The sequence below is a fragment of the Muntiacus reevesi genome, chromosome 3 (assembly GCF_963930625.1).
Source record: "Muntiacus reevesi chromosome 3, mMunRee1.1, whole genome shotgun sequence".
Lineage (NCBI taxonomy): Eukaryota > Metazoa > Chordata > Mammalia > Artiodactyla > Cervidae > Muntiacus > Muntiacus reevesi.
Window position 1 is genome coordinate 165,258,454 of NC_089251.1, and position 23,738 is coordinate 165,282,191.

The window sequence follows — 23,738 nt, forward strand, 5'->3', positions numbered from 1 at the left end:
ACAGGGAATTCCTCAACCCTGATCATTTGAAACAGTACTAGAATGATGAAAATTAATCAGGAGACCAATTTTAAAATAAACTGGCAAAAAAATCAAGTTTCTCTGTACACAGTCACTTGATTTTTTTTTTTAATGTATGTATACAAAGATAACTGGGAGTTATTCCCAAGAGCAACAACAGCAAAAAACAAAATACCAAGCAGAAACGATAACCAAATGCATGAAGAGCCTTAGTAAAGAAAATCTTTTCAATACATCACACCATGTTCCTGAGAACAAAGGTGAAACACCATAGAGATGCCTAGCTATAAATATAACAACTTTTCATCTAAAATTCCAAGAAGACTTCTTTTTGAGAAATTGTGAATGAACTTGTCCCAAAGTACTCTGCTCACTTTTAAAAAAGGGTACCTGAAATATACCATGACTTGAAAAACCAAAAATGACCAAACTTCACCATTAGCACTTTAAGGCCATGAACAAAAATCAACAGCCAGAGAGCGTGTGTTCAAAACTTTTAACATTTTCATCTGCCTCTAATATAAACTCAGCCTAGTTTCCAAAATGGCACAAAGTACCTTAAAGTATTTATTTTCCTCATTAGGTTGAAAGACTGTCCCTTAAACAAGTTCCTGCTTCAGTTGTTAGCCTCTTTTGTCTTAATGCTACTGATCACCAGCAAGGACCACTGAGCGCTTTACTACACTGATTATTCTGTACTGAATACCCAACAAGCCCATTTAGGAAAAAAACACATTATCTCTTAAAAGTTAAGACAAACAAGTTCTCACAAGGGAATCTATCAAAACATTCTATTATACTCAGTGCTTCAAATTCCTTACAGGGACTGAAATTTCCCCTAAATCTGTATATTTTTCAAATACAGAGAGTTTCAGAGCGCCCACTTGAGTGCTGGGGAAGGCACAAGAAAGGGGACCCAAGCTGTGGTGCAGTCTTCTCTGCTGTCTGGAGACCTCATGGATCAGCTGTGAAACACTGATCATATGCGAAATTGCAAAACAAATAAACTTGTCCCCTGGAATGTCATCATTTTTCTGGTAGAACCTGAATCAACCGAAGGCCTTTTAGGATAAACCTACTAAAAGGAGAGACTGAAAAAACTACAGTATAGACCAAGCAAAATTAAAAAAAAAAGAGAGAGAAACTAGAACATAAAGTGAATAATTGATACATAAAGTGAATAATTGATACATCAAAGGCTAGTAGTGAAAATAACTAATCAAGGAAACTCCCTGGAGGACCAGTGGTTAGGACTCTGCTCTTTCACTGCCAAGGGCCTGGGGTTCCACCCCTGGGAGAGGAACTAAGATCCCATAAGCCTCACAGCAGGGCCAAGAAAAAAAGAAAATCAACCAATCAAATAGCAAAAAGCAACAAAGGAGTAACTGGTATTAGATTTGCTGGGTTACCACATACTGACAAAAACACCTAGAAAACTGGACAAAATATACAACGTAACAGTTTCCAGAGACTCCACAAAAGGACTGCACAGGAGAGAGAACTCAGAGAGAAAGGAAAGGGGAGATGAGCCCTAAGAAGGCTCTGGCTTTGTGGCCGTGGGCACTTTCTGACCAAGTGCTGGAAGCCCAGAGCCCCAGGCAGGAAGCACAGGTCCTGCGAAGTTGGAGAGACAGAGACCAAACTTCCAGGAGGCTAAGGCGGCTGAAATCTGAGGACAAACTACCGGAAAGGAGTTACTCAGGGAAAAAGCTCCAGAAACCTGCACAAAGGTCTCCTTGAGCCGGTTGATAAATACTGAACTGCACACAACTGGGCAAACTGCTTTAAGGCCCAGCAAAGGTCAACTCTTTGGAGCTGCAGGGTCAAAAAACCGTCAGAGGTCAGGCAGAACCAGAAGATACTAGAGCTCTGACTAGCTAGAGAGGGAAATTCCACTGAATACACCCAAAGCCTTTAAGGCAGTGACCCCATGCAGGCTAGGGCTAAAGGCTACCCTGGACTCAACACATTCAGAAGTTACCCTTTAAAGAAAGGAACTGATGCAACATCACCCATAAAGAAAAATATCTTAAATGAAGCCAAAGATGGGGGAAGGAGGTAGACATATGACACACAAGGAACAAAGAATGACTGCAGATTTCTTATTGGAAACAATATAATCAAAATCCACCTGTAAAGCAGTGAAAACAAAACAAAACAAAACAAAAACTGTCAACAGAATTCTATGCCCATCAAAAATATCCTTCAAAACTAAAGATGATATAAAGACATTTCCAGACGAAAGCTAAATTTGTCACCAGCAAACCAACACTACCAGAAATATTAAAGGAAGCTGTTTAACCAGAAGGAAAATGATACCAAACACCTGAATTTACACCAAAGAAAGAAGAGCGTCAGAAATGATATGTAGGCTTCTCTCCCCGCAAAAAAACTCACTGTTTAATTTCCCTAAAAGATAACTGACTTTTGAAACAAGAATAACCACAGTGTATTGTGGGGTTTATAAAACTGAGAAATAAAATGTACAACAGGAAACAGCACAAAGGTCAGGAAGGAGATATAGAAACGTAGTAAGTGAAGGGCTGTATTGTTATGAAGTTAGAAATGTGTTAAGATACCAATGTATACTGTGAACCTGAGGGCAATCACGGACGGATGGATGGATGGAAGAAGAAAATAAAATACTCCAATTAAAAAACAGATTGTCAACTTGATAAAAAGTAGACCCTGGGCTTCCCTGGTCGTATAGTGGGTAAGATCCGTCTGCCGATGCAGGGGACACCGGGCTCAATCCCTGGTCCGGGAAGATCACACGTGCTGTGGAACAACCAAGTCCATGCAGCACGACTGAGCCCACGGCTCAAGAGCTCCTGCTCTGCAACGGGACGCCGCGGCAGGGAGGTAAACGGAAAAAGGACACGCAGACACGCTATCTATGAGAAACGCGCTTCAAGAGACAGAAGACTTGGAAGTAAAGGTGTGAAGGGTAAGAGGAGACAGCAGCAGTACCGCAGGGGCCCCGCTCACAGAGAGACGCGGCCGGGCTGCAGAAGGACGCGCGCGCGGCCGTCCCCGCAGCACCGCTCACCAGGCGCAAGAGGACCAGGCGTCAGGCTGCCTGCGCGCCTCTGCGACCCGCCGCTGGGAGCGCGTGGAGGAAGCGGGCGGGTGGACGTCACCGCTGAACTCCTCCCGCCACCGGAGGCAGCGGAGGAAGAGACCGGGCCCTTTTCTTCTGAAGACAACCGGTCCTGGGAAGAGGCCCGTTTAACAGAATATATGTATTTCAGAAAGTAGACGAGAATTTCACCATACATAGTAGGCAAACTTCAACGTCAGGAAAGAAAAATGGTACACCAGGTACTGGGTTTACTCTCCAACTTCAAACAAGCCAAACGCTGACCAAATCCAAGATTCAGCAGTGGCAGCTCTGCAGAGAGATCCGGGAGAGACTGAGGACGAGCCCAAGAACTGGGGACGGGAAACCAGGCAGAGGCTGTCGATCTCTCGGCCGTGAGGTCGTCACGAGGCGAGAGTGGGGAGGCGCTGGAGGCGAGGTTCACAGGCCAGAGCGTGGGAGAGCAAAGGGCGCACAGGCCGCCCTGGGGACCTGCGGGGAGACCATCTCTCGGGGTCCGCGGCTGAGAACTGATCAGCGCGCGCAGCAAAACCGCCCAAGGAAGAACCACCCAAGGAGCAGGCAGGACAACCTCCAAGGGCGTAATTAAGAGATACGTAGGATACACGTTAGACTTTTGCAAAATCGACTTCAGTTTATAAAATCAAGACATTTACGCTTGCCTGGAAAACGGTAAATTTATGTTACAAATATTTTACCATGATTTTTAAAAGTCCATGCAAATAAATAGTACAATTGTGGGGGGAGGGGAACACAACTAATGTTACCCTAATTGCACTGTGTTCCTTCTGTGGAATTAGCTTTCTGTGGCTGATGGTACACCCCCTAACACACAGACAGCCACCAGCAAGCTAGCAGTAACGTGGGTTTAAAAGTCAAAGAAAACAAAGATATGATCTCAAAAGTGGCCTGCCATAAGTGTTAAAGTAAAATACTTTCAGCGTGGATACCAAGCATACAAAGCAGACGTGATGAGCTTCACACTGTAAAACCACTTTAAATTTTTTTGCTTTAGGGCACTTTTGGGGGTTTACATGTAATTTCATGACCTCAACTGTAATTTCAAAAAACAGGGACTTCCCTGGAGATGCAGTGGTTTGGATTCTCTCACTGCTGAGGGGGCGGGTTCAGTCCCTATGAGAACCGAGATCCTACAAGCTGCAGTGTGGGAAAAAAAAAAAAAATGAAAGGAAGGAAGGAAGAGAGAGGAGAGGCCAGGAGAAAACTCTCACAGACTACAAAGATAACCGCCCCCTACGCTATATGCTCAGAGGTTCTTAGCCAGTTACACTTTCTAACTACTCCATGATTTTATTAAACTTCTCTGCTCTCTCCTCCTCCTTAGCATTTAAACCACTCTTTAGAGATTTCCTACTTTAACCCCAAATACTCCTTGGACCAATGTCTTCTCTTAACATCTCTAAGAAATTTTAAATTATTGTGCATGCACCCTCAGTCGTGTCTGACTCTTTGTGACCCCATGGACTGTATTCTGTCAGGCTCCTCTGTCCATGGAAGTCTCCAGGTAAGAATTTGGGAGCGGGTTGCCATTTCCTCCTCAAGGGGATCTTCCCAACCCAGGGATCAAACCCAGGTCTCCTGTATTGGCAGTCAGATTCTCTACCACTGTGCCACCTGGGAAGCCTCAACTCCAAATACTCCTCTGACCCTCTGACCAATGCCTTCTCTTAACTTCTCTAAGAAATATGAACTTACTACTTTAATCAATTTACTTTCTTACTGAAGTATAGCTGGATTTACAGTATTAAATCTATGTCTGCTGCACAGAAAATTGATCCAGTTATATAATCTTTTCTATATTCTTTTCCAGTATGATTTATCACAGGATACTGGATACAGTTCCCTGTGCTACGCAGTAGGACTTTGTTGTTTATCCATCCTACATGCAATGGTTGGCATCTGCTAACCCCAAACTCCCAATCCATCTCCCCCAACCCTGGTAGCCGCAAGTCTACTCTCCAGGTCTGTGAGTCGGTTTTTGTTTCATAGGCTAGTTCATTCATGTCTTACTTTAGATTCCACATATAAGTGATAGTCTATAGTATTTGTCTTTCTCACTTCACTTAGTGTGACAATCTCTACGTCCATTTAAGTTGCGGTAAACGGCATGATTTCATTCTTTTTCATGGCTGAGTAGTATTCCCCTGTATATATGTACCACATCTTCTTTATCCATTCTAAAGAAATTTAAATTTTAGGACAAGTTGTCCAGGCTCACTGTGTCTACCTCCTTTGCTACTCACTCTTCAACCCACAGTAGCTGAGCTTTGCTCATGTAATGACACTGGAATGGCTCTGTCAAGGCCAGGAGGGAAACTAGTGGCCCTGCAGGGCCCTCAGCTCACTCTGCCTCCCACTTCCTCCTTCTTGAAACACTCCTCCCTTTGCTTCACCATGTGGAACCTCTTCTGACTGTCTTCTCTCCTTTCTCAGGCTTCTTTTTGGAGGCAGGTCACCCTGTAAAAAGTTCATGTTCCCAGGATCTGGTGCTCTTCTCACTGGACATAGTCTCCCTGGGTGACAGTTACCCTGACAACTTCCCCCTGCCATCTTTATACTGATGAATCCCTCATCTGAACACACCTCCCCTCTTCCTTGACTTGATCAAATCCTGCGAGTCTTTCGAGCCCCTTAATGCACTGAGATTTCACTTGTGGGAAACATCCTGTGACCCCCAAAACCTGCTGGGTCTCTCCCCCAGCCTGCCTTTGGGCCTACACTGTACTTCCCCATTGCAGTACTTACACAGACTTATTCCTGCTTGTGACCTGTGGTGTATCTTCTACTGAACTCTAAGTTCCTTCTGTATGGTGTTCAGCACAGTGCCTGACACAGCAAGCACTCAAATACATATTTGTTAAAGGGATGAATGATTAATCAATGTACTGCACAGTTTGGTATCTATGACATAACAGGTGTTTGATGCTCAAGTTAATGAATTCATTGCCATTTCCAATAAATTTCACCTATTTCAGTTTTGCAGTTATAGAAAACAGTTCTCTTAAGATGAAAAACTTCGTTTAGTCTAGGTTTACTGCCCCAGCTAAAGAATCAAAAACCATTTAACAGGCAATCATGCATCTCTTATGTGTATAAGCTAAGCTGTTTCACAAAGTGCCAACGCTTATCCCGAACATTTCTTATACTTTTCCTGAATCTCTACTGTGACTGTGGGCGAGAATGTCCCCACAGCATTCTAGGTTTTTCTGCTTAAACCCATCAGAGACCATATTTAAAGTCTGCACTCCCCTGGGATCCTCTGTGGTTACTAAAGCGGATGACCAGATTCTAGACCAAAGCTAGGGGCAGACACACATTCATTCGTCAACAAAATGTGTAACAGGCAGTTACTACCGCAGGGCCCCGTCCTAGGTGGACATCGTGGTGAAAAGCAGAGAGGCGGCTGCATTCCCTCAGAAGTGTTTGTTTTAGGAGGTGTACACGGTAACTGAGGTGGTGGTGGTGCTTTAGTTGCTAATTCATGTCCAACTCTTTTGTGACACCATGGACTGTAGCTTTCCAGACTCCTCTGTCCATGGAATTCTCTAGGCAACAATATTGGAGTGGGCTGCCATTTCCTTCTCCAGGGGAGCTTTCCGAACCAGGGATGGAACCCTTTTCTCCTGCATGGCAGGCAGAAGATTCTTTACCACTGAGCCACCTGGGAAGCAGGTGGTGGAGGCGCTGGTAAAGAGCTCAGTCAGCTGATGCGACAGAGTAATGGACTGGTGGCAGCTACTTTGAAAGGGGTTGTTGGGGAAGTTCACTTTGAGGAGGCATCATGGGAGACAGGAAGGCCAGGGAGGCCTGGTGTGCTGCAATCAATGGGGTCGCAGAGTCGGACCTGACTGAGCGACTGGACGACAACATCTGAGCTGACACCTGTGAATGCGGGCATCAGCGTGTGGCAAGCGGGGCTGGGGGAGGACGCAAGGCCGGCTGTGGCAGAAGGAGCAAGGGCGAAGGCCCAGAGAAAGCGCCGTGCAAAGCTGTGTCAAAGTACAAACTGGAGGTCAAATAATACAAACGTACATTTACGAAAACAGTTTTAAAAAATCAAGCCTTCTTTTTAGCAGGGCTTCTCCGCTGTGTCTATAAACTAGCATTCAGGAGAAAAAAAGAAAAAAGAGTATATTACTTATATAACCTATGAATAAAACAGGCTGAAAATGAGCTACCGGAATTAAGTACTACTGAGACTAGAGCAGCAGCTGTGTAGTGTATTATGCAGGCCTCCCGCCTCCTTCCTGGGCCCGTGGTAGAAATGACTAATCGACCAGCACAGTCTGTACAGAGCCGCAGTCCCCTCCTAGCAGGCTCTACTGATCACCTCTGTCCTAAAAGTGCAATAGTCAAAATGGGCAACTTTTTTTGGGGGGGGGGGCCACACTTGCAGGATCTTAGTTCCCTGACCAGGGATTGAACCCGTGTCTCCTATAGTGGAGGCATGAAAAACCACTGGACTACCAGGGAAGTCCCAAAATGGATAAATTTTTTAAAAAATTTTGTTAGAAAACTCCTATAGCATATATGCCTCATGGTACTGCTTTAATAAGTATGACACATTTTCCTGGTTTCAAAAAGACTGCCCTAAAAGTATAATTCCATCATAACCATGTATTACTAGATAAGATAAAAGACATCAGATACTTGATATCTAGACCACACCAGTCACACATGAAAAAATGACAGGATGATCTGCAAGTCCCTTTGGGCCTATTTAAAGAATTTAAATCAACTATCTTACACTGTTGTTGTTGTTCAGTCACACCAGGCTTTCCTGTCCTTCACTATCCCTGGAGTTTGCTCAAACTCATGTCCTTTAAGTTGATGATGCCATCCAACCATCTCATCCGCTGCTGTTTCCTCCTGCTCCCAATCTTTCCCAGCAACAGGGTCTTTTCCAATGAGTCGGTTCTTTGCATCAGGAGACCAAAGTATTGGAGCTTCAGCATCAGTCCTTCCAATGAATATTCAGGGCTGATTTCCTTTAGGATTGACTGGTTTGGTATCCTTGCTATCTAAGGGACTCTCAACAGTCTTCTCCAATTTGAAAGCATCAATTCTTTGGCGCTCAGCCTTCTTTATGGTCCAACTCTCACACTGGTACATGATTTAAAAAAAAAAACCAGAGCTTTGACCATATGGAGATTTGTCAGCAAAGTGATATCTCAGCTTTTTAATACACTGTCTAGATTTGTCATATCTTACATTAATCTATTTAAATGATGCTAATAGATGCTACTGTACTTAAGGATGGACTTTCCTTAAGGTGACTCAGTGGTAAAGAATCCGCTTGCCAATGCAGGAGAGGTGGGTTCAGTCCCTGGGTCGGGAAGATCCCCTGGAGAAGGGAATGTCTACCCACTCCAGTTTTCTTGCCTGGGAGATCTCACGGACAGAGGAACCTGCTGGGCTATAGTCCATGGGGTCACAAAGAGTTGGACACAACTGAGTGACTGAGCATGCATGCAAGCACTATACTTCAGTGAAATGTACAGATTTTTACTCAAAAATGATGTTTCTCCTTAAAGCCATCTACATAAACACACACACAACAGGGTTATAGGAGGAGAAGGGATGGCCGTTTTAAACTGACACTTGGATGAAGGCCAGTACTCTTAACTACGATTTATTTTTATCGGTGGTTCCTCTTTAGGGCACTTTCTCTTCTAAATTCATATAGCTACTATAAGTCATCACAGAAATACAACTACTGTTTATCATATCAGAAGTATAAAGTTAAAGATACAGTAAAGTAAGATTAGCAAACAGAATTACGTTAGGGAAATACAATATAATTTGAAGAGCTGACAATGTTTATTACACATACACACAAAAAAAACACACACCAAAAAACGGAAGAATGAATCATACTTAGTCAAATAAGAGATTTAGACTAAACAGGGACCAAGAGACGGAAAAATTCAGAATGAGGGAGTCATCACATGCAAAGATGGAGAAGCCAGAAAAACTCCCTGGTGGGTCCTAACCAGACACCTCCTACAACACAGGAAATGGACCTCCAACCAAGTTTTTGCCAGCATCCTCTTTTCTCTTTCTAGTTGGTCCTTCATGCAACTAAAAGCCCCTACAAAAAGAGGAAACCAAGCGGATGAGGAAAGGTGAAGTGGAACTGTTTCTAGGTGGGATGCACTTCACATGTGTCCTTCCTTCATTTTCAAAACAACCCCCAACGGTGGTGTTATTCAGCTCTGCAGGAGAAACAGCAGCTCATACCAACTACATACATCAAGTAACCTGCCCTGAGGCAAAACGCCTGACCAATGAACTAGAGTTTTAACCAGCTCTTTGCCCTGCGCCTCCCATGATGTCAGTTACCCTGGAGCAGGTGGGATCTTCCTACCCCCATCTTTCTTCTCAGCCAGTCAACCCAGCTCACTGCTGCCAGAGGCCCTCTCGGTAAAATCAGCATCACGTCACATATCACAAAGTCCTAATAACACCCTGTTCCCTGCAGTCAAGCTCAGATCCATTTCCTTAGTGTTTACCATCCTCCAACATCTAACATCACCCTAAAAATCTAGCCCTGTCCCCCACTCCACAACACCAAATCCTCTCCAATCACCTTTCTTCTCTCACACAGAAGACATCGCTGGAATCAGCACTGCAGAGTGCTCACAACATTCATGCCCTCCTCTCCCCTCTTCACTGAGGGTTAAACCCCACCCCTCCATTTTGTTCAAGTTTTCATCCCACCCTCTTGTGAGTCAGGTAAGGTAACCCCACGTCTGGCTCCAGGTACTGATCTAGGCCTGATGAGCCAAGGACCCAATATTTCTTAATAGTGGTACAGTTAATGCTGGGCAAGGGGAGGACAATTCTTTATACTGTGATGATCCTGGAAGTCATAAAAAGCTTAATGTCCCTGTAAGGGATAAGACATGCACAATTACAGAGGGGGAACCAACAGCCCAGCGTGACTAATTTGCTTACAGTTATCGAGCTAGAAAGTAGCAAAGCTGGAAGTGCAACCCAGGATTGTCCTCTCCAGGACACCCAGCAGGCTCCCAGCTCTCACTCAGGAAGTCATCCACTGAACATCCACAACAGATCATTCTGAGAGGCTATGAAAACAAGCCGCCGCCCTCAAAGGCTAGTGGGAAAGACCAAAGGTTACCCCAGAATCAGAGAGGATGCTGGGCCTTTGTAATTTGGCCAGTATCTTTCATTTCCCCAATGAGTATGGTCTTGTATCCTATTCATGAGGTTCTCGTGGCAAGAGTACTGGAGTGGTTTGCCATCTCCCCCTCCAGTGGACCACGTTTTGCCCGAACTCTTCACTATGACCCATCTATCTTGGGTGGCCCTGTGTGGCATGGCTCATAGCATCACTGAGTTACACAAGCCCCTTCACCTTGACGAGGCTGTGATCCATGAAGGCATGAGGGCCTCAAGAACAGAAGCTGTATGTCTTTACTTCTTTCATATCCTCTGTGGTAAACCTAATTACCTCAGTTGCAAATTATTATAAGCACTGAACACCAGCAAAACCGAAATGCCAAGAAAGATCATGTCCCATCACCATCAGCAGAATATTTTTTCCAAAGGATTAAGTCTTCCCTACTTCTAGAGTAGAAGGAAAGACTAATGCAGAAACTGTAATTACTGAGTTCCCCATACTTGTAAGATCCTCTAAATTTAAAGAGTTATGACACCATTTTCTTAGTAAAAGAGAAAATGGTACATTACTTAAGTAAACTACACTTTTGTTATTTATTAGGTAATTGTCTAAAATCCATTTTCTTTGAAAACGATACTGAAAAGCACTTCTGATAATTGTTTAAATACTGATATGGCACTAGGATACTGATTTACTAAAGGTAGCTGATCAAATTAAAGTAGTATTAAAAAAAAAAATACTGAACTTATTACTACCATCAATTCTCCTCCTCACCCACCATCAATTCTCCTCAAAGTATGACGGGTCCATGAGATCCATAGTCTAACCTAAGCAATCCCAGGTAACCAGCCACAAATCTTTACAATCTGACTTATTAATAAGAGTACCATGCAGCTTGTATTCCACAGGACCAATCTGCCAGGTTTACTGATGTGCTCTGTATAAAACACAGGATGTGTGTGCATGCTAAGTCACTTCGGTCGTGTCTGACTCTGTGACCCCATGGAGACCCCACCAGCTTCCTCTGTCCATGGGATTCTCCAGGCAAGAATACTGGAGTGGGCGCCATGCCCTCCCCTAGGGGATCTTCTCGACCCAGGGATCAAACTCACCTCTCTCACGTCCCCTGCATTGATAGGTGGGATCTTTACCACCAGCGCCACATGGGAAGCCCCAAACACAGGGCATGCTGAATGAACTGCCCTGAGAGGCTACTCCCTAAGATACAGGGGCCGTTCTGACCCCACCAGCTGAAGCTGTACCTGTAGATAAGCAACCGAATTATTACATAAGCTAATGAAACAAGGAAAAAAGAGTATTTCTAAGAAAAGGAAGTTGAAGGAGGAGCCTTGATTTTAAAAAAAGGCTGTTAGAAAGCTTTCTGTCAAAGCAAGCACATCAGAAACAACAGTTAAATGGGAAGTAACAATTTTTAAAAATCTAAAATTTTTGAATTCACAATACTCTGAAATTGCTTTGGAACTCTTCAAGTTCTTCAAAAGAAGATGGACCACTTATACAAGATGGATCGCTTGGAACTATAATCAGAGGCACACACTTCCAAGAAAAGACCCTGGCTTTCTATCAAAGGACTGGCAAATAAATGGATATTTAAATATTTTAAGCTACAATAAGATGGTTAGTTTTCCTTTTCAATCTTATTTTCACCCACTTTTCAATCAACTACAGGTACCATCTGGAGGCTGAAGGCCAGGCCTGTCTTTCTCACCCCTGATAAACACGTGTGTAACCCCACTGTTCTCAGCGCTAGTCCTGGGCAGCCTCCTGGGGCCTGCACCACCCACAGTGGACACACAGGCTGCAGGGGGGCCCATCTGCTGAGGATTCTGTGACGTGTGGCGCTGTATCCTGAAACCTTTGCGTTAGGGTTAGTCACACTACCTATGGCAAAATCCATTTTAAATTAACACTGGCAGAGTCACACAAATGCTAATCAGCGATAGCTTTAAATATCATCACTTAAGCCTCTAGCTAAACTAGACGGCACTTGTCCTCATCTTAATGATTACTAGCAGACAATTTATGAACGTGTTTACACGGCACACCATCAGACTGGATATCTCAAGATGTTAAAGATTTATTCTGAATTTTTAAATAGGATACTAGGAATTGTTATATGTTTTTAAAATCTTATTTTGGAGGTATACACTGAAATATTTATCATGAGACAGTATGTCTGGAATTTGCTTCAAAATAATCAGGGAGGCAATTATTCTCCAATTAAAAAAATAAATAATCAAGGAAAGGGAAAATGGGAGAGGAAGGTTAAAGGAAACAAAATTGGCCAGGAGCTGGTAATTGCTTTGGCTGCCAATACATACATAGGGGGTTTATATACTACTCTTCTTTTGCCTATGTTTGGGATTTTCATAAATAAAAATTTAAAAATAAAGAATTATACCAAACTATTTAGATAGTATCTTAAAAACTCTCAGATGTGAGTTTTTTTTAATTTAAATTTTACTGCCATACATTGACATGAATCAGCCAGATGTGGAGTTTTTAAGCCCAAATAATATGAGATTTCATTAATATATTGCACACCACAAAGAAAAAAAAAATCACAAAAAACACAAACACATAACGGAACCAGAAAAAGAATAAAGATTTACTGAATCTCAAGCTCCTAGGCAGGGCTGATGCTGTTTCGTCTAAGCCCATGAGAACATTCTGACCCAATTCTCAGTGTACCAGTTGCTTTCTTACACTACTGTTCTCAAAACTGCTGAGGCTTCAGGAAGTTTACATAAGAAACTGCTTTAGCAAGCAGTGATTCCAGTTAGAAAAGGAATGAGTCGGCTGTAATTGGTTATAAATATTTCTACATCTGTTTATAATCTGCCAGTCTGGAGCTATTTTACTTACTCTCTGGGTGAACACCGGTCAAGTCCACAGGATGGTGACAGCCAAACCCACTGTTTCATAGCCCAAAGGGGCACATGGTCTGAGAAGGGTATGCATTTACTTTCAGCATATCCAGGAGAAAAGACAGAACGGAAATTTCAGTATGTTAGAGATGCTTTAAATTTTCTTTTAAAATTATTTTCAAGCGACTGGATTGGGATAGTCCACATACATATAGAAAAGGGTAATCCCCGGATCCTCCTGTGCACTGATTGCCTTAAGTGGAGCACAGGACTCTCTTAGTATGACTTTAATTAGATAAAATCAATACAGCTTACAGAGGGGATCAAGTAAGACCTAAGTCCAATATAAAAGTGAACAAGGCATTAACTCCCTACAGCATGCTTTGGGCTTAATAAAGGCATGCGGCATGCATGCTCAGTCATGTCCGACTCTTGGTGATCCCACGGACTGTAGCCCGCCAGGCTCCTCTGTCCATGGGATTTCCCAGGCAAGAATACTCGAGTGGGTTGCCATTTCCTCCTCCAGGGGATCTTCCCGACTCAGGGATCAAACCTGCATTGGCAGGCAGACTCTTTACCCCTGAGCCGCATGGGAAGCCCTCATAAAGGCAAGCTCAACTGAAAGAGAGAGAAGGAAAGAAAAGAGAGAGAAAGAGAGGCAAGGAGGGAGAGAGAGGAAAAGAGAAGTCAGCTAGCTGTTCCTGATGTGCTCAAAACCCTTCTGTGGTTTCACCTCTCAGAATGCATGCCAAAGCCCTCCTCATCACTCACTCACTCAGCGACCTGAGGGTCCGGGCCACGCCCGCGGCTCAGCTGGCCACGTGACCTCGCGGACCTCTGGGTACACTCTCCTCAAGGGTAATGCCTTTTCCTTTAGAGATGGAAATCTCGAGCCTTCCCTGGGATCTGGACTTGAGGGTCACCTTCCTAGAGGCTTCCTCGGTCACCCCACCCCACACTGTGTGCACACTCACGCACATGCTCTCACCACTCAGCAAGTTCTTTTCTCCCAGTTGAATTTTTCTGATTTTTTTTTTTTAACGGACATCTCCTCCATTAGCATGCAAGGCCCAGGAGAGCGGGGATTTTTTTGTCTGAATGCAGACACTTAAAATTAGTCTCTCTAATGTCATATTCCTAATGCTTCAACCGTTTCTGGCCCATGGCTGGTACTCAACGATTTACTGAAGGTAATAAAATAACCCAATGATGTACCACATGAGGATCCAATGAGATGTACTATCTGTGAACTTAGTAAACAGATCTGCTAAACACATGCAGTGGTTTTACAACAGACTTCCCAGCAAGGCCAATGTGCTTTACAATCTCATTCACACTTTTGCTCTCTAAGCCTCTAACGTCCTGCCTTGTTTTGTCTTATGTTCACGTATGCAAGGTAATTGACTAGAAATAACAAGGTACACCAAGGCAATGGCAAAAAGAACCAGCAGCTCCTCTGTCCATGGAATTCTCCAGACAAGAATACTGGAGTGGGTTGCCATTTCCCTTCTCCAGGAGATCTTCCCGACCCAGGGATTGAACATAGGTCTCTTGCCTTGCAGGCACTCTTCACTGACTCAGCAACCAGGGAAGCCCAAGAATACTGGAAGATTCCCGCCTTCAAATTACACCTAACCCTGGGCGAGAAGAGAAGAATGTGAGCTACAGATTACATCATAGCTGAATCTCCCAGTAGGATGGGGACATAAATGGTTGTAAATTATTACAGAGAAACGAAGTCCTGCTTTTTTCCCCTACCTGGATCGTGCAATGGAACTCACACCTGAGTTCCTATTATTACTTGTACGTTACAGATGAGAAAATGAAGCATTAAGGAACTTTCCAGAGTAATACAGGTGGATTTGATTGGGATTTGAACCCAATCAAACCTCCCAATCTCTCTGCTGTTCCACCAATACTACAGTGAAATACATAAATTTCACGATCACATAGAACTCATATTTCATTCATTGCATCTCTAATAGGAGACATGACACAACGTCTCTTCTAAAGATAAGATTCAAGGGAAATCAAAGGGCAATAAGCTATTAGCAATTACCTTTTTATGTACTAGCTAACTTCAATCATAGAGAAATGCCAATAACCTCAAGATCAATTCATTACATATATACATACACACATACATATGGGCTTCCCTGGTGGCTCAGATGGTAAAGAATCTGCCTGCTATGCAGGAGATCTAGGTTCAATCCCTGGGCTGGGAAGATCCCCTGGAGAAGGGAATGGCAACCCACTCCAGTATTCCTGCTTGAAGAATTCTATGGACAGATGAGCCTGGAGGGCTACAGTTCATGGGGTTGCAGAGAGTCTGACACGACTGAGTGACTAACACCTTCTTCACTTTCCTGAAAACTCACCAGTTGGGAATCTCTAATCTAGAATAAACTCTAGGTGATGCAAAGCAGGCACGTGAACACTCCAAGTATTTTAACTGATCTGCTAGCGTGGAAATCAAAAGGAGCAGATCTGTTTTAACCGTTGGGAGATGCCGTGTCCAAGGCCATTAGGGATTCAGAAGGGGCCGAGTCACAGAAACAGATTATCTTCAGGGCACATGTTGTTCACTGGACCGCAAAAGTGGCTTATTGTCTAGTCCCAGATAAAACTGAGGTCACAACTCGGCATGCTGGAGATGCAGGCCTTCTTTGACAAGTACTCTGTCCTGCAAGAGCAGCTGCTCTAATAAGGAACTGTTTAAAGGACCTCAAACTAAATGTGTTCTCACTTCTTTAACCTCATCTCAAGCAGAGAAATGATCTGTATTATGACTGATGTATGTCAGAGTAATCCACTAGTTTTTATTTTCTCATAAACTTTTTCAAGCTGTAGCCTCTTTACTGATATAAACTCAGGTTTTACATTTCCAATGACAGTAAATGCAGCAGAACAGAGGGAAGGTCTCACTTCCAACCCCAGATTCTATGCCATCACTGGGCCCTGCATGCGCTTCTACCACAACAAGAACTCTAAATTGAAGAGATTCAAGTGTCTGCTTTCCCCACTAGATTGTAAATTCTTTGAGAATAGAAAAACGGATGCACTGTTCACTTACAGAATTTATAAGTTCTGGAGAAAGACTGTTGAGTGAAATAACAAGTTTTTGATGTCTGGTAGCATACTTAATATATCCCAGAGATACCCCTTGATACTTATGTACAATAACATTCTAATGCTAACCACAGAACATGAAAATCAAATGTATTCCTTCCATAACTAATAGTGTATGCTGTTTATGGAAAAGCAAGAAGACTGAATGGTATAAATGCCATTTCACATTATCTGGAAATACAAGGATTTCACAGCATTTTTCCGCGCTGTTCATACACATACACGAATTCCTGTTGATAGTGCCTAGGCAAACTGCATGAATGCAGGCTACTTTCTGCAGCAAACTCTTGTGTTCATGCGTGTGAGTCCTAGACCAACTTAATTATCAACGTAAGTTTTTCTAGTTAGGGATGATATTCTTTGTTTTCTCTGACTTTAAAAACATCTTTATTTCTTTGAGGCATCGACATGGGCAAACAGAAAAGTTTAATGTGGTGAAATTTAAATTCATCAAAATTTAGTATAGGTGCACATGACACAAGATTAAAAAACTGTATTTACACAAATATAATCTCAATTACAAAATAATTAAAAAAAAGTTCCTTTTACATAGCAACCTCCCCTAGTGAACTGAAAATCATTATCACTATACAACCACTTCAGGAACATACGATACAAAGCAAATAAATCTGGATGGATTACTGTGAATTATAATGATATTCAAAATTGTATGGTATGTTTTCTGGCTAACCAAAAAGCAACAAGAAAAGTAACAACCAGTCACAGTCACTTCACCACCATAATAATCAGAGACTCTAACAGATGAAGCCATTTTGCACATAACACAAATAACCAATCAGTACAACGCTGAAAAGTTACTGAAAACCACAAATTGATGAGAAGCATTAAGAGTTTTTGAGAATACCAATTTAAAAATGTTCAGCCTCGCTGGAACTCATCAGATTAGAATCCTTTAAGCAAGAAACACACACTCACTGCACACAGTACGCTAGAGCCCACCTACTTTACGGTCCACAGTTCTGCAGAAGAACCCAGGGCAGAACCCGGTTCTTGCTTGCTTCTTCCATCTTCTGCAACACCGCTTCTCTAAGTGCGGTCCCCAGACCAGCAGCAGCAGCATCACCTTGGAACTGGTGGAAATGCATGTTCTGGTCCCACCTCCCGAGTCAGGAACTCAGAAATCAAACAGCAATTGCAATTTGAGGAGCTCTCCAGGTGGGGACACTTGAACCATGTGGCTCAGATGGTCAAGAAACTACCTGCGATGCAGGAGACCCGGGTTCGATCCCTGGGGCAGGAAGACCCCCTGGAGAAGGAAAGGACAACCCACTCCAGTATTCTGGCCTGGGAAATCCCACGGACAGAGGGGCCTGGCGGGCCACAGCCCATGGGGTCACAGAGTCGGAGACGACTGAGTGACTAATACCTTCACTTTCACATTACAGGTGGGGGGCGGTGATGCAGTTCAGGTACCACAGCTCTACCATTAATGCCTAAACATGATCACCACTCATAAAATATGTATGCACTTCCGTGAGAGTCCAATTTCTTTCTTAGATGGAAGTTTATTACCATTGCCATCATCTTCTTTACAGGAGAGATTCCTACCGAGTCAGAGAAGAAGGGAGTTTTGGGGAAAATAATTAGTACTCGCATTTTAGAGAACAATCATCTATCACTTTTGTAATATAAACTATAAGAAGGGTATGGGATGTTTTTACTTATCAGAAAGGGGAATGGGTTTTTTAATACTATAGATACCGTAGTAAAGATTAGAACCATCTTAAATATCAGAATTTTCAAAAACAATCCCCATAATTTTTTGCTATCATCATGGCTTTAAATGATTAAGAGGGATCAATCTTATGTAACTACAGATTTCATAGTCTAAAGTCTATTGGTCTCCTAGGTTTTCTGATTTCAAGAAACTGAATATACTTTACTTAATAGTTGTAAGAGGAAATGGCAACCCACTCCAGTATTCTTGCTTGGAAAATCCCACGGACAGAGGAGCCTGGCGGGCTACAGTCCATGGGGTCGCAAAGAATCGGACACGACTTAGTGACTGCACACAAATGGCAATCAAGAGACAAAGGAAGCCTGAGATGTCAACACAAAGACTAAAATTTTAAATTCAGCCCTTCACTCTCAAATCTTACAAAGGTGGGGAGTGAAGAAACTGCTGCTGACTCACAAAGGAGTCCTTTGAGCTCCTGAGGGAAAGAGTTCAGAGAGGCAGGTAAAACAAGAAGAGCAATTTTCCAAGAACTTCAGGTTCAGTGCTGGTTAGTCAGTGAATTTTTAGTCATTTTTAAAAGTTTAAGAAACATACTTTTTCTCCTTTGGAAGAAGAAAATATGGTGCTTAAGGAAGAAAAATAAATTTTAAGTTTCTATTTGTAATACTGAATGTGTTAGCATTTTCCTACTGAAGTGCCACTTACTATGTATAAGCATTAACTGAAAAACTTTTTTTTAATCTTAACACAATTGAAAACAAATTAACAGAAGGTGGATAAATTTGGAAGCCGGTTTCAGAGGTTCTGGTTAATGACAATAAGTTCTTAAGTTAAACAAAATTAACTTGTTTTCTTCCTTATTACAAAAATGATAAATATTCATTACTCAAAATCTTGAGGATACAAACAAGATGAAAAAGAAGTTCTCAAGAGTGAGTTACGTGTATGTGTGCTCAGCTGTGTCTGACTCTTTTGTGATCCCATGGACTGTATCCCGCCAGGTTCCTCTGTCCATGGAATTTTCCAGGCAAAAATACTGGAGTGGGTTGCCATTTCCGACTCCAGGGATCTTCCGACTCCAGGGATCCAGGATCTTCCCAAGGATCGAACTCGAGTCTTTCATGTCTCCTGCATTGACCTGTGGGTTCTTTACCATTAGCACCACGTGGGAAGCAAGCCTTACTGGCTTGAGAAGCTGCAGCAGAAGCCCCACGTACAGACAATATCACTTCCAGGCAAGGCCAGGCCTTCCAGGCTGACGCCCTAGGTGGAGCACAGAACTCAGCCCGGAGTTCACTCTACGCTCAGAGGAAGCAGTTGGTGAATGATGACCGTTCCCAGAACAAAGTGCATTTTTTGTTTCATTAACTAATGTCTAAAGTTCTGTGTCCCCTTGATTTAAATGTCCCACCTGACACAAACAGGTGACTTTTGAATCCTGCTTCTGCAGGTAATACTACTTACTATACGACTCAGTTTTCAGATACTAAAAAGAGCTTAGAAAAACTGAGTCATACTGAATAACATCCTCAAGAACTGTATTTACAACACCTAAAAATGAACAAGATGGGCTAAATCTATCATGTGTTCTTGATAATCAGAAGGGGAGGGAAAAAAAAAGAAAATATCAATTGGGAAGTGAAATGCCCAGTCTGTTATTTTGATGGTTTAAGGTTTGGTTTCAAGTAAAATGCTCAACAACTCTGCTTTACCACCCTTCTCCCTCCAAAGAAGAGATGAACACCCTGTGTGCAGATACTCACTTCCTTCACTTCACAGCCTGTTACAAAGGTGTTCTGACTTGGATTTTGTTCTGGCACGCAGGGCAGGCTGATTCCCTGAACTGCCACCAGAGTGAAGTCCTGAATAAAATATTAAAAACTAAAGACACCACCACCACACACACGCACACAAATAAATACCTTTTAAAACACAATGCTGAGTCAGCACAAAAGGAAAGGCTCTAGAGAGGTCAGAGGAAGTGAGAGCAGAAACCCTGGGAGGAAAGCATGCTGAGACAGGGCTCTGCCCCAGGAGGCTCCTCCAGGCCCTGGGGAGCCAGAGTTTGGGTCTGGCACTAGCAGTAAAGAACCCGCCTGCCAGACGCAAGAGACATGGGTTCAATTCCTGGGTTGGGAAGATCCTGTGGAGGAGGGCATGGCAACCCATTCCAGGATTTTTGCCTGGAGAATCCCATGGAGAGAGGTGCCCGGTGGGCTACAGTCCACGGGGTCACAAAGAGTCAGGCATGACTGAAGCGACTTAACAGCAGGCTGGCACTGCATATTGTCCTGGGGCGGCAGGAAGTGAGAGATAAAGGCTCCTGTACTAAACTTGAAACTGGGACCCCCAAAGGGACCTCAACAAAAGGGAAAAGGAACCTGTTGTACAAAAGGAAACAGCAAGGAAACGTGTCTTATCTTTGACTGAGAGCAGGGGAATAATGGAGATGTCCCCTGAGATCTGAGATCCACATTTATGCTATAGAGTAGAGGTGGAAAAACATAAAGCTAGGAAGTTACAGTGACCTCCAGGATGCAGCATCCCCGAGAGACTGGCATAAGCAAAGGCAAATTCTCCAAAGAAGACTGAAACTTCAATTTAGTTATCAAAACCCTTAGGTGAAGTTCCAGGGAAAAGGAGCAACTCACAGAGGTAAAATCACAACCCGCACAAGAAAATCACTGAATTAGACCTCAGGTATCAGAATTAAGAATGGATGCTTTTGAACTGTGGTGTTGGAGAAGACTCTTGAGAGTCCCTTGGACTGCAAGGAGATCCAACCAGTCCATCCTAAAGGAAATCAGTCCTAAATACTCATTGGAAGGACTGATGCGGAAGCTGAAACTCCAATATTCTGGCCACCTGATGGGAAAAAATGACTCATTGGAAAAGACTCTGATGCTGGGAAAGACTGAAGGCAGGAGGAGAAGGGGACGACAGAGGATGAGATGATTGGATGGCATCATGCAATGGACATGAGTTTGAGTAAACTCTGGGAGTTGGTGATGGACAGGGAGGCCTGGAGTACTGCTGTCCGTGGGGTTGCAAAGAGTCGGACACGACTGAGCGACTGAACTGACTGACTGATCAGAATTAACAAACTCTCTGTGTGTAATATGCTTAAGAGAAGCTTAAAAATATAAGCAATTAGAGAATATAAAAAATGATCAAGCAGATCTGAAACAGAACCAAACAAGATAACTTCTAAAAACAGAACATAATTGAAAAACAAATGGGAAAAAGAACAGATCAGGCCCAATGAAAGGAAGACTAGTAAACAGAAGGCAGGAGTCAGAGAAATCATCTACAACGCGGTGCTAAGAAACAGAACAGGTTGGGGAGGCTCAGCAGTAAAGAATCCGCCTGCAAGGGCAGGAGATGTGGGTTCGATCCCGGGTGGGGAAGGTCCCCTGGAGAAGGGCCCAGCAACCCACTCCAGGATTCCTGCCTGGAGAATCCCATGGGCAGAGGAGCCTGGTGGGCTGCAGTCCATGGAGTCGCAGAGTCGGACACGGCTGAGCCACTGAACAACAGCAAAGAAAGAACAGTAAGCTGAAGGCAGGAGTCAGAGAAATCATCCAGATGCGGCTCCAAAACATGACAGGTGAAAGTCAGGAAGCCGGACATCTGTGGGACCTCTTCATGCTAATTAGGGGTCCAGAGAGAACAGAAAAGAGGCAATATTCCTGAAATATAGTCACTGAATTTTCTACAGCTACACTCCCCACTGTGCTAGCCAGTAGCCACGTGTGCCTATTTAAATGAAAATTTAAAATACAGTTCCTCGGTCACACTAACCACACTTCAAGTTCTCCTGAGCTTTGCGTGGCAGGAGGCTACCACATGGGACTGGACCAATGTAGAGCATTTCCATCATCACAGAAAGTTCTACAGTGCTGCACTGTTGCCAAACTACCGAAACACCCATCCTCAGATTCAAGCGACCCAATAAATCCCAAGCTAAAGAAATAAAATCCACACGTGAACCCGCTAAGGTGGCACCACAAAATTCTGAAGAAATAGAGAAGGTCTTAAAAACGGGCAGAGAGAGAAGTCAGACCATCTATTCAGGAACAATATTAAATGCTGACTTCTGAGCAGTATCTTTGAAATCCAGTAAGAAACTGGGAATAACAGAACTCTGTACCTAGAAAACTATTTTTTAAGCACAAGCCAAAATACATTTTCCCACATGAGAGATTTTTACCGATAACAAACTCTCCCTAATGGAAACTCCAAAGAAATCACTTTAGGAAAAAGGAAAATTATCCCAGAAAAAACTGAAATGTGAAAAGGAATAGTAGGCAAAGATAAAAGTTGATTAAATCTAAGTAAACACTAACTGTATTAAAAAAAACAAAAATAATGTCTAATTTGTGGTACAAAAGACAACTAAAACACGAGGCAGCAACAAAGTGTGCTGGGAGAGATGCCTGCAGCCCGGCATCTTGAGGTCTCTGTGATTCTGGAGCAGGGTAATGAAACTGAGTACTATTTTAAGGCAGAAATAGTAACATAAATGTTTATGATATATACATATGAAAAAACTGACATACAAGCATACCTCCTTTTATTTGCTTTGTATTATTGCACTGTTCAGATATTTTGCTTTTTACCAACTGAAGGTCTCTGGCATTAGTCTGGTACCAACCCAAAATAGATATGATCTAAACAAATCCCTTACAATTATACAGTGAAAGTGAGAAATAGATTCAAGGGATTATATCTGATAGAGTGCCTAAAGAAATATGGACAGAGGTTCGTGACATTGTACAGGAGGCAGGGATCAAGACTATCCCCAAGAAAAAGAAATGCAAAAAGGCAAAACGGTTGTCTGAGAAGGCCTTACATATAGCTGTGAAAAGAAGAGAAGCGAAAGGAAAAGGAGAAAAGGAAAGATACACCCATTTCAATGCAGAGTTTCAAAGAATAGCAAGGGGAGATAAAAAAGCCTTCCTTAGAGATCAATGCAAAGAAATAGAGGAAAACAATAGAATGGGAAAGACTAGAGATCTCTTTAAGAAAATTAGAGATGCCAAGGGAACATTTCTGGAGAAGGCAATGGCACCCCACTCCAGTACTCTTGCCTGGAAAATCCCATGGACGGAGGAGCCTGGTAGGTTGCAGTCCATGGGGTTGCTAAGAGTCAGACACGACTGAGCGACTTCACTTTCACTTTTCACTTTCATGCACTGGAGAAGGAAATGGCAACCCATTTCAGTGTTCTTGCCTAGAGAATCCCAGGGACGGGGGAGCCTGATGGGCTGCCGTCTATTGGGTCACACACAGTCGGACACACTGACGCGACTTAGCAGCAGCAGGGAACATTTCATGCAAAGATGGGCACAATAAAGGACAGAAATGGTATGGATCTAACAGAAGCAGAAGATATTAAGAAGAGGGGGCAAGAATTCACAGAAGAACTGTACAAAAAGATCTTCATGACCCAGATAATCACAATGGTGTGATCACCAACCTAGAGCCAGACATCCTGGAATGCGACATCAAGTGGGCCTTAGGAAGCATCACTACAAACAAAGCTAGTGGAGGTGACGGAATTCCAGTTGAGCTATTTCAAATCCTAAAAGATGACGCTGTGAAAGTGCTGCACTCAATAGGCCAGCAAATTGGGAAAACTTAGCACTGGCCACAGGACTGAAAAAGGTGAGTTTTCATTCCAATCCCAAAGAAAAGCAATGCCAAAGAATGCTCAAACTACCGCACAACTGCACT

At 43.1% G+C, this 23,738-nt stretch overlaps 1 protein-coding gene across 2 annotated transcripts in view; it reads right to left on the reverse strand.

Moving 5' to 3' along the window:
• SNX9 (sorting nexin 9) overlaps positions 1 to 23,738 on the reverse strand; it is an 89,110-nt gene that overhangs the window by 58,674 nt on the left and 6,698 nt on the right. The gene's annotated exons all lie outside the window — the stretch shown is intronic.